Genomic DNA, 11,008 nt, shown 5'->3' on the forward strand with positions numbered 1-11,008 from the left:
AAATAACATTTATTTATTTTTATTGTATTTTTTTTGCTAAAAATGTGTGTCTCTGCCCCACCGGCCATGAACGACGGGTTGCCACTGACTGAGACCTATTTGAAGGGACATTAATTATTGGAATAAAGAGCCAGGATTTAAACAAATTCTAAATGTTTCATTGACATGTCACTTTCCCTTTAGATAAAAGGTACATGCACATGTAGTTTCTCATAATTCAATAGCTGTCATGAGCATCGTAAGGATTGGACCAAGGCAGAGCGGGTATAGTGCTCATCTTCATTTATTTAAATTAAAGTGAACACTGAATCAAAAATACTAACAAACGACGAAACAGTTCCATAAGGCACACAGGCTATACAGAAAATAACCACCCACAAAACACAAGTGAAACAAACCCAACTAAATATGGCCTCCAATTAGAGACAACGACAACCAGCTGCCTCTAATTGGAGGTCATTGCCAAAAACCCAACATAGAAATAGAAAACTAGAAATACACATAGAAATAGAAAATATAGAACATAAACCAAAAACACCGAAACACACAAAACAAACGCCCCCTGCCAGTCCTGACCAAACTACAATGACAAATAACCCCTTTTACTGGTCAGGACGTGACAATAGCTCTCAGTAATACAATACTTTCAGAGAACTTGCAAATGCTTCACGTTGAAACAATAACTTAATATGTTTATAGATTCGTTATTAAATGGTTTAGGAAAAAGCCATAATTTACAGCGGGCAATCTATCGGCATGAGGAATGAGGAATTGTGGAATTCTGAAGTGAGACAAGAGTTGACGGATTTCAGCCTGTTCCATTTGAGTGGACCATTCTGTTTTGCAGGACTTGAGTAGACAGATGATGATCTCAAAGAAATCAGACAAATCTCCCGCTGAAAGGTAAGTTATAATTTTATCCATGGTCTATTCAGCATAAAGTGTTTTTATTTTACAGATGCAAAGTTGAATGCAGGTGTCACAGTTGCCTTTGAGGCTTATCATCACGTTTCGGATTTGCCTATCTCTCACATGCTCTCTATGCAAAATTCAATGTATGACAATTGTGCAATCACAACCCTTAGCTATCTCTTTGCCTTCTCTAAACTTGTTTGACTTTATCTTGTTTATAGACTCAACTTGCATAAACCGTTCAATACTGCTTTTTACATATAAAATATGTTGTATTTTTACAAGTCAATCGTATTGAAATGTGTGATACATTTTGGATTGTATTCATACATTTCCCTTTTTATTGATTAATTTATTTTTATTCCTTAACATCACAGAGGAAATGAGAGTAAAGCATGTGAGTGTGACATGATACTGTGTCAGATTTGGAGCTGTGCCTGTGTGCATTTTCAGACTTGATTTTTCCCTAACAAAAAACAACCCCTACTAAAATGCCCATTAATTGTAATCCACATAATAATTCACATTTCCTTTTGCCACAGGATTATTTTCCTGCTCTAGCAAATTGGCTCAAATTAAGATCCTACATCTGTATGAGTGCCCGGCAGCTGGTCCTGAGGCAGAGAGCGGAGCTGCTGCGTGCCCTGTGCTGTGGTGGCTCTTCTGAGGGTCTTGAGAGTGTATTGGACCTACTCCTGTCCTGGGGCATGCTGTTCTGGGAGGACTACCAGAATGTACGGGTACCAGGCCGTGCTCTGTGTGCCAACACAAGGGTGCTACTAGATCTGGTGTACACCAAGGGAGATGAGACCTGTCGACTGCTCCTGGCTGCTTTCAAACAGGTAAGATATGTAGGCACAGCTCTTCACAGGTGATGACGTTCTAAAGGATGTATGAGCATGTTTTGAACAGACTCATTACTGATGTATGCAGAAAACATTAAGAACACCTTCCTAATATTGAGTTGCACCCCCTTTTCCCTTAGAATAGCATCAATTTGTCAGGGCATGGACTCTACAAGGTGCCAAAAGTGTTCCACAGGGATGCTGGCCCATGTTGACTCCAATGCTTCCCACAGTTGTGTCAAGTTGGCTGGATGACTTTTGGGTGGTGAACCATTCTTGGTACACACGGGAAACTGTTGAGCGTGAAAAGCAGCATTGCAATTCTTTGCACACTCAAACTGGTGCGCCTGGCACCTACTGCCCTGTTCAAAGGCACTTAAATCTTCTGTCTTGCCCATTCATCCTCTGAATTTCACACACATACCCAATCCATGTCTCAATTGTCTCAAGGATTAAAAATACTTATTTAACCTGTCTCCTGATACAGATCATTACATAGATACAAATCATTACATAGATACAAATCATTACATAGATACAAATCATTACATAGATACAGATCATTACATAGATACAAATCATTACATAGATACAGATCATTACATAGATACAGATAATTACATTTTTATTTTATTTTATTGCTTTCAACCAGGTCCTCCCTGAGGCCCAAAGAGCTGGCCTCTCTTTTGGAAACTGTCGTACTGCCGATCTAGAAGATACTAGAGAAGATACAAAAGAACTACATGGTACAACTATCCAGACCCTACAGACAGACAGGCCTGGTCTGGTGAGGAGGCTAAGGGACCGTATTGAAGGAGCTCTGGAGGTCCTGCTGCATACGGGCAGCTTTACACCATCTGATTCCGATGAAGTGCAGCTACTTGTGTACACCCCCTCACAACAGGTAACCAACCGCACCCTGAGACCAGTATAACAGCTTTATTTATGTCTACATGCCTGGTATGATGTAGAGTACAATGATATTACACAACGTCCCTGTCCCTCTTGGAATTAAGTTCCAGTTTGCACATCCAAACAGGTCATGCTGTCCTTAGACTTTTTTGTAATTAGACATGTTATTTAGGTTCAGATAGTAGGGGTGAATGTGAATTAACTGATTTCTTTGTCATGTAGGCAAGGCTTCTAGATCAGATCAAAGGGGGAGCCTGCAGCAAAGGTCCTACTGCAATACTTTCAGCAAACAGAGGACCATCCCTCACCAAGAGGCTCCTCCCAAAGGTACTGTATTATATCACAAAGCACTAAAAGTCACACGGCTACTTGCAAGGCATTTGCATACAGCACTAACCCATAGCTGTTACACTAATACTTGTTAGATATTGTATTGTTTGCTATGATGTCCTGTGTATTTCAATCATTCGTATTATTTGTGTGCTGCTGCAGAGTGCTTGTTCTATCAGAAGAAGCTGCGCAGCACTGTGTCGGCCCAGTCGCATTTCCTCAGCACGTATGGAGGAACCAGCAGTCTGTCTCTAGAAGACATCTACACAGAGGGTCAGCTGGAGCTTGCCCAGGGTGGCAGTGAGGCCCAGCCCCAGACTGGTGCTCTGGGGCTGGAGGATGTGGTGGGCCTGGTGGGCACCCTGAACCAGGAGGCTGACACTGTGCTAGTCTCTGGGGAGGCAGGCAGTGGGAAGAGCACCCTTCTCCAGAGGCTGCACCTCCTCTGGGCCAGGGGGGCGGCTCTACATGATTTCTTTCTACTCTTTCCCTTCAGCTGCCGCAGGCTGAGCTCGGAGCAGAGGGAGCTGTCTCTCAGAGAGCTGCTGTTCCTGCACTGCTGCTGGCCGGACGGGGACCAGGACCGAATCTTCCAGTTCATCCTGGACCATCCGCACCCCATCCTCTTCACCTTCGATGGCCTGGACGAGCTCATGCAGAGCTTCTCGGACTCAGAGCAGAGGCACTGCTGCCCCACCCAGTGTGCACCCGTCCCCACCCTGCTCTTCAACTTGCTGCAGGGATCCCTCATGAAGGGGGTGAGGAAGTTATGTTTTATGTATACGGCTGTGTGAGATTTTTATGCGCAATGTATGTTTTGTGTGTGTGTCGACTGGGCAATGTATAGTTTTTATTTTGTATAAAGCAGTTCCTGTATCAAGACAATTTTGCCCTCAGGGACAATAAAGTTTATCCCCATCCTAAGGTGGTGACCAGCCGGCCGGAGACAGTCGGTCCCGCCCTGAAGCGGTACCTTCGCAAGGAAGTCCTCTTGAAAGGCTTCTCGCCCGGCGGGATTGACTGCTTCGTGACGAAGCATCATCGCAACCCAACGGTGGCCACCAGGGTCCTGGAGTTTCTACGAAGCAGCACAGCTCTACTGGGCCTGTGTCACATCCCGGTTTTCTGCTGGATTGTGTCCAAGTGTTATAAGGAGCTGTTGGGCTGTGGAGAGGGAGAGGGCAGTCCCCAGACCATCACAGATGTTTACCTCATGATCCTGCAGCACTTCCAACACCAGGCCTCTCAGAGGAACACCATGGGGATAGGATGGGTGCAGGAACACCAGGATACTGCCCTGCATCTGGGGCAGCTAGCCATGGAGGGCCTGGGGACCTCTTGTTACGTCTTCACAGGCACAGAAGTGTGGGGTGACCGAGGAAGATATCTGCATGGGGTTCCTCATCCGTAGTAAAAACCTCTCCTCCTCCACTAACTGCAAACACTACGAGTTCCTGCACATTACCATGCAGTGCTTCTTTGCTGCTCTCTACATTGTCCTGAACAATAACTCGGACCGCTCCACCATCCCTAAGCTCTTTCAGCCCCAGGACAGGCAGCAACAGCCTGGCTTTCACAGGGCGTGTCTGGGGCACTGCTTGACCCAAAAAGAAGGGGCCTTGAAGGAGGCCAATACGGCAGCAGAGACACCAAACCTCCAGATAATAGCTACTTTTGTGCCTGGGCTCTTGTCTCAGCGCCACCGTAGCCTGCTGCTCCTCTCCTGCCCTGGGCCCACTCTGGACAGGAAGTCCAAGCAGGTGGTGACTGTCCAAAGGCATGCAAAAGGACTTTAAATCCATTCCTCGGCCCGTGGAGGGGGAGAAGAAGAGCATGCACGCCATGCCGGGCTTCGTGTGGCTCATCAAGTGCATCCATGAGATGCAGGATCGCCAGAGACACTATGGCTAAGCTAGAGGTGGAACACCTGAAGCTGACCTATTGTAACATAGGCCCTGTGGAGTGTACTGCACTGGCCTACTTGCTCCAGCACCTTAGGAACCCTGTGGGGCTTCAGCTAGACTACAACTACGTAGGAGACGTTGGGGTGGAGCAGCTGCTGCCTTGCCTGCATGTCTGCCACTCTGTATAGTATGTTTGGAAAGCTTTACCATGCTATTTACTATGGCACTCACTATGGGATTATTTTAGCATAAACATGTTACCTTGTGCCAGTAACATAACACACAGGACACTAAACTAAGGCCTAATAATACGATTATTTTTTATTTCACTCCCTCAGCCTGAGACACAATAACATATCAGATGAGGGAATCTGTAAATTGATTGAAAAAGGCATCCAGTGTGAGTGCTTCAGAAGATTGTGTGAGTATGGCCAAATCTATTTTCCACTGCCAGGTGACCTATAGCTAGGCTATGGTGGCTGTAAACGTTCTATGTCAAATAAAAACTGATGAGTAACCTTTATTGATCTTGATTAATGTCTCTGAAAGGCTCTTCAACAACAAGCTAACTGATGCCTGATGCCCACAGAGTGCTTCGCTCACCTCCTGAAGATAAAGCAGAATTTTCTCTCTCTAAAGTGAGGATATTTTTCAACTCTCAACATATAAGATACTGTACATTGTTACCTCACATAGCAATAGCTAATACCATATTCAATCGAACATTTTCTCTGACTTTGCATTGCAGGCTGGGAAACAATAACATCGCAGCAGCAGGGGCAGGGCAACTGGCGGAGGGACTGAGGTTCAATTGGTCACTACAGGTCTCTGAGAATTACAAAGTTGTTTTTATGCCTATCACAATGCTGTAATAATATATCTGGGTGACCATTTTAATCCTCTCTCTGTTTTTTAGGCTTTGGGGAAATAAAATAGGTGATAAAGGTGCAGAGGCCATTGCTAATGCTCTAAAGGATGGCCAAACCTTGGTGTGGCTCAGGTAATGTTAGACTAATGATAGGTTGAAACATGAACATTACTAACACATCCATACTATCATGGGCAACTATATTTCCAGACAGCCCTGTTATCGTTAAAATACTTAAACATAGGAATACATCTTACTGTCAGATGTATGTTTCATGGCAGCCTGGTAGACAATGGTGTTCGCAGTGCAGGAGCATGTGCTCTTGCCCCACTCATCAAGAACAGTACGCTTGAGGAGCTGTGGTGAGTATATTGATAGCACATCCTGAATACTGAAAAAGACTTTGCAGCTACCCACATTCCGTTTTGCCTCAACTGACATTTTGATAGTTGTGGTTGTGCTATACATTTGTGGTTGCGCTAAACACATCTTTCACTCTGCTCTCTCATGCCCTCCACAGGTTAACCAAAAACTGCATCACAAGAACAGGTGTGGAGTGTCTAATACTGGCTCTTGAAAGCAACACTAGTGTGAAGGCAGTGTGGTATGTTAACATTATGCTTTGATCATTTAGACAGTTATATACTGGCTGAGAAATGTAATTTACAAAGTGTTATGTCCTATACATACAGTACAGTATGCTGTAGTCTCCTATGCCTCCCCCATACCTCCCCATACATGTGAAGATTGGATCTCAAATCACTTAAGAAGGTCTCTAATCCAAAGACTGTAAATTAGAGTTAAGTGAATCATTGTTTTCTCTCTAGGTTGAGGTAATGAGCTCAGCCCAGAAGAGGTGGAGGAGATGACACAGCGGGAACCTAGGCTTACATTCTGATGATGCCAAGTGCGGGTCAACTATACTGGAGTATTATTGTTTACAGCCATGTGTATGTCTGTTTGTAATTCTTGCAACTTCTTTAGTAGCATTTCCCGTAAAATGGTAGTTGTGTTATTTATAGGTTATTATGTTTTTACGTACATTATGGATCATGTTGGATGTGATGTTCTCAATGATGTAAACAGTGTGGGCAAGCTTGTTTTATCCATTCACAATAAGTAGCTACTTCTGACCTGCTCTGCTACTACAGGCAGACACCATGCTGTATGCTAAGGAACTGGTCTGACACTTGTTTTATGTAAGCACCATTGTGTGTGACCCTATTGTTTCTGGCTAATTATCAAATAACAGTCAGGTATTTGAACTGGTACATCAGTATTCTTATGTACCCTACCCTATTGTACACTGACTGGTAGTGCCAGTATGTTTGATAACACGGGTTGATTCAGCGGTGACATGACTCAGTGAATCACTAACAGTGATTACATTAGTCCTATTGTGTCAGTGCTCTATGGTGGGGATAGAATGACTTGTTACGTTACGTCACCTTGCCTACAGAGAAATGTTAATGTAGGCTATTACATTTTAAAGATGCACTATTTACATTTACGTCATTTAGCAGACGCTCTTATCTAGAGCGACTTACAAATTGGTGCATTCACCTATGATATCCAGTGGAACAACCACTTTACAATAGTACATCTATATCTTTTTTTGGGGGGGGGGGGTTAGAAGGATTACTTAATCCTATCCCAGGTATTCCTTAAAGAGGTGGGGTTTCAGGAGTCTCCGGAAGGTGGTGATTGACTCCGCTGTCCTGGCGTCGTGAGGGAGCTTGTTCCACCATTGGGGTGCCAGAGCAGCGAACAGTTTTGACTGGGCTGAGCGGGAACTGTGCTTCCGCAGAGGTAGGGAGGCCAGCAGGCCAGAGGTGGATGAACGCAGTGCCCTTCTTTGGGTGTAGGGACTGATCAGAGCCTGAAGGTACGGAGGGGCCGTTCCCCTCACAGCTCCGTAGGCAAGCACCATGGTCTTGTAGCAGATGCGAGCTTCAACTGGAAGCCAGTGGAGCTTGCGGAGGAGCGGGTTGATGTGAGAGAACTTGAACACCAGACGGGCTGCGGCGTTCTGGATGAGTTGTAGGGGTTTAATGGCGCAGGCAGGGAGCCCCGCCAACAGCGAGTTGCAGTAATCCAGACAGGAGATGACAAGTGCCTGGATTAGGACCTGCGCCACTTCCTGTGTGAGGCAGGGTCGTACTCTGTGAATGTTGTAGAGCATGAACCTACAGGATCGGGTCACCACCTTGATGTTAGTGGAGAACGACAGGGTGTTGTCCAGGGTCACGCCAAGGCTCTTAGCACTCTGGGAGGAGGACACAATGGAGTTGTCAACCGTGATGGCGAGATCATGGAACGGGCAGTCCTTCCCCGGGAGGAAGAGCAGCTCCGTCTTGCCGAGGTTCAGCTTGAGATGGTGATCCGTCATCCACACTGATATGTCTGCCAGACATGCAGAGATGCGATTTGCCACCTGGTTATCAGAAGGGGGAAAGGAGAAGATTAGTTGTGTGTCGTCTGCGTAACAATGATAGGAGACCATATGAGGATATGACAGAGCCAAGTGACTTGGTGTATAGCGAGAATAGGAGAGGGCCTAGAACTGAGCCCTGGGGGACACCAGTGGTGAGAGCACGTGGTGCGGAGACGGATTCTCGCCACGCCACCTGGTAGGAGCAACCTGTCAGGTAGGACACTATGCAGATATCTCTCTGCCATTTGCTGGTTGCTAAAATTCTAATAGTTTGCTTAATTTCAGCTTTTGTGGCAACAAGCAAGTATAGTGTAGAGAATCCCAAAAAGTTACATACTGCAGCTTTAATTTAAAGTAAAACAGTAATTCAGTGTACAATAATGAAATCTAATTTCTCCAAAATATAATATGAAGAATTCACATGCTGCTTTTATCAATATTTGCACATCCTTCTGTATTCATAACAAGTAACTTGCATGTCAACACACACACATGCCTGGTTTGAATGACAATCTGTGTACACTGTACAAGTCACAGTATAGTCGATCCCAGACCTGTCAACAGCACTGTTAATGTGGGAGGCAATCAATTATGAATATAAACCCTGGACTGCTGATGGTTTGTATTGGCCATCGTATTGGCACTCCCCAGTAGGAGCAGTCCTTCATAGGAATGGGGAATTCTACAGTATTTAAATTAAACTTTTCAAGGACAAAATTACATATATTTAAGTATTTTGTTGTTGTAGTGGTGACAGTATAATTAAGGTGATACTTTAACGAAAATGTTTTTATATATTTTTTTAATTTTGTGTTTAGCTCACAATATAATTTAAATGTATGTATGAAGGTGATTGTAATAGAATAAATTTGGCAAAACTTAATGTTGTCACGAGTGTCGTAGGGTTGAGACCAAGACGCAGCGGGAAAATGTACACTCATCTTCTTTTATTAAAGTGAAGAAGGAAAAACACCAAAAACATATACAAAACACAAAACGAACTTGACAGTCTTGTCAGGCACACATAGCTAAACAAGAACAATCTCCCACAAAATACTAACAAACACATACCTATTTATAGGACCCTCAATCAGAGGCAACTAGAAAACACCTGCCTCCAATTGAGAGTCCAACCCCCAATTAACTAAACATAGAGATACAAAATAACTAGACTAAACATAGAAATACATTAACATAGAACAGTGCCCAAAACCGGAATAATAAATCAAACACCCAACTACTAACACAACCAGCCCGAACCACATAAAACAAATACCCCCTGCCACGTCCTGACCAAATTCCAATAACAAATAACCCCTTTTACTGGTCAGGACGTGACAGTACCCCCCCCAAAGGTGCAGACCCCGGATGCACCTCACACAAATAAACAAAAAATCACCCCAAAACAAAAATAAATCCCCTAAACTAAAGGGAGGGAAGGGAGAGTGGCTGCCGTCACCGACGGCACTCGTGCATACACCCCCCCCCCCTCCCCAAACCTCCTACATTGGAGGTGGCTTAGGCTCGGGCCTAAGACCACCCCCTGACCAGTCCACTCCTCCCAAATACCTCGGCCTGACACATGTCACTATAGACCCTGTACTATATTCTATGAGCTCTAGACTGTAGGCAGACTCACTCGGTTCCGGGCTGTAGGCCGACTCACTCGGTTCCGGGCTGTAGGCCGACTCACTCGGTTCCGGGCTGTAGGCCGACTCACTCGGTTCCGGGCTGTAGGCCGACTCACTCGGTTCCGGGCTGTAGGCCGTCTCACTCGGTTCCGGACTGTAGGCCGTCTCATTCGGTTCCGGACTGTACACTGTTGCCGGACACTCTGGACGGGGCGCCGGACACTCTGGACGGGGCACTGTCGTCGGACACTCTGGACGGGGCACTGTCGTCGGACACTCTGGACGGGGCACTGTCGTCGGACACTCTGGACGGGGCACTGTCGTCGGACACTCTGGACGGGGCACTGTCGTCGGACACTCTGGACGGAGTACTGTCGTCGGAAGCTCGGGACTGAGCTGACGCACTGGAAGCCTAGTGCGTGGGGCTGGTAGCGTGGGGCTGGTAGTGGAGGTACCAGACTGGAGACACGCACTTTAAGGCTAGTGCGAGGAGCGGGAACAGGCTGAGTTGGACTGGGCTGACGCGCTGGAGGCCTGGTGCGTGGTGCTGGTTTAGGAGACGCCTGACCACGCACCTCAGGGTCAGCACGAGAAGCAGGTACTGGATATACTGGGCCATGGGTAAGCACTGGAGGTCTGGAGCGCACCTTTTGCACAACCCGTCCTGGCTGGATGGAAATAGCAGCCCTGCACAACCGGAGTGCTGGTACAGGGCGAACTGGGCTGTGCAGAGGCCTGATGGTTGCCATGTGTAGAGCAGGCATAGGGTAGCCTGGGCCTAAGAGGCGCACTGGTGGACAGATGCGCACGGCACTTGCGAGGGGCTGGGACCGCTCGCACAGGACTGTGCGTGCGCATAGGCGAGATCGTGCGCACTTCCGCATACTCCGGCGCTCTCCTCTCCAGTTGCTTCCCATAATAAGCACGGGGAGCTGGCTTAGGGCTCACCCTTGGCCTAGCCAAGCTACCCGTGTGCCCCCCCCAAAAAAATGATTGGGAGTGCCTCTCGCGCTTCCCCTTCGGCGCGTACAAAGCCTCATACCAGCGCCGCTCTGCCTTGGCTGCCTCTATCTCCTCCGGTGGACGACGATATTCCCCAGCCTGGTGCCAAGGTCCAGCCCCGTCTAGAATCTCCTCCCATGTCCAATTCCCCTGATAGTCCATATAATTTT

At 46.5% G+C, this 11,008-nt stretch overlaps 1 pseudogene; it reads left to right on the forward strand.

Moving 5' to 3' along the window:
- Positions 1 to 875: 875 nt before the first annotated feature.
- Positions 876 to 7,033, forward strand: LOC115203292 (nucleotide-binding oligomerization domain-containing protein 2-like; annotated as a pseudogene).
- Positions 7,034 to 11,008: the final 3,975 nt, after the last annotated feature.

Source organism: Salmo trutta, chromosome 12 (genome assembly GCF_901001165.1).
Source record: "Salmo trutta chromosome 12, fSalTru1.1, whole genome shotgun sequence".
In the NCBI taxonomy this organism is placed as follows: domain Eukaryota; kingdom Metazoa; phylum Chordata; class Actinopteri; order Salmoniformes; family Salmonidae; genus Salmo; species Salmo trutta.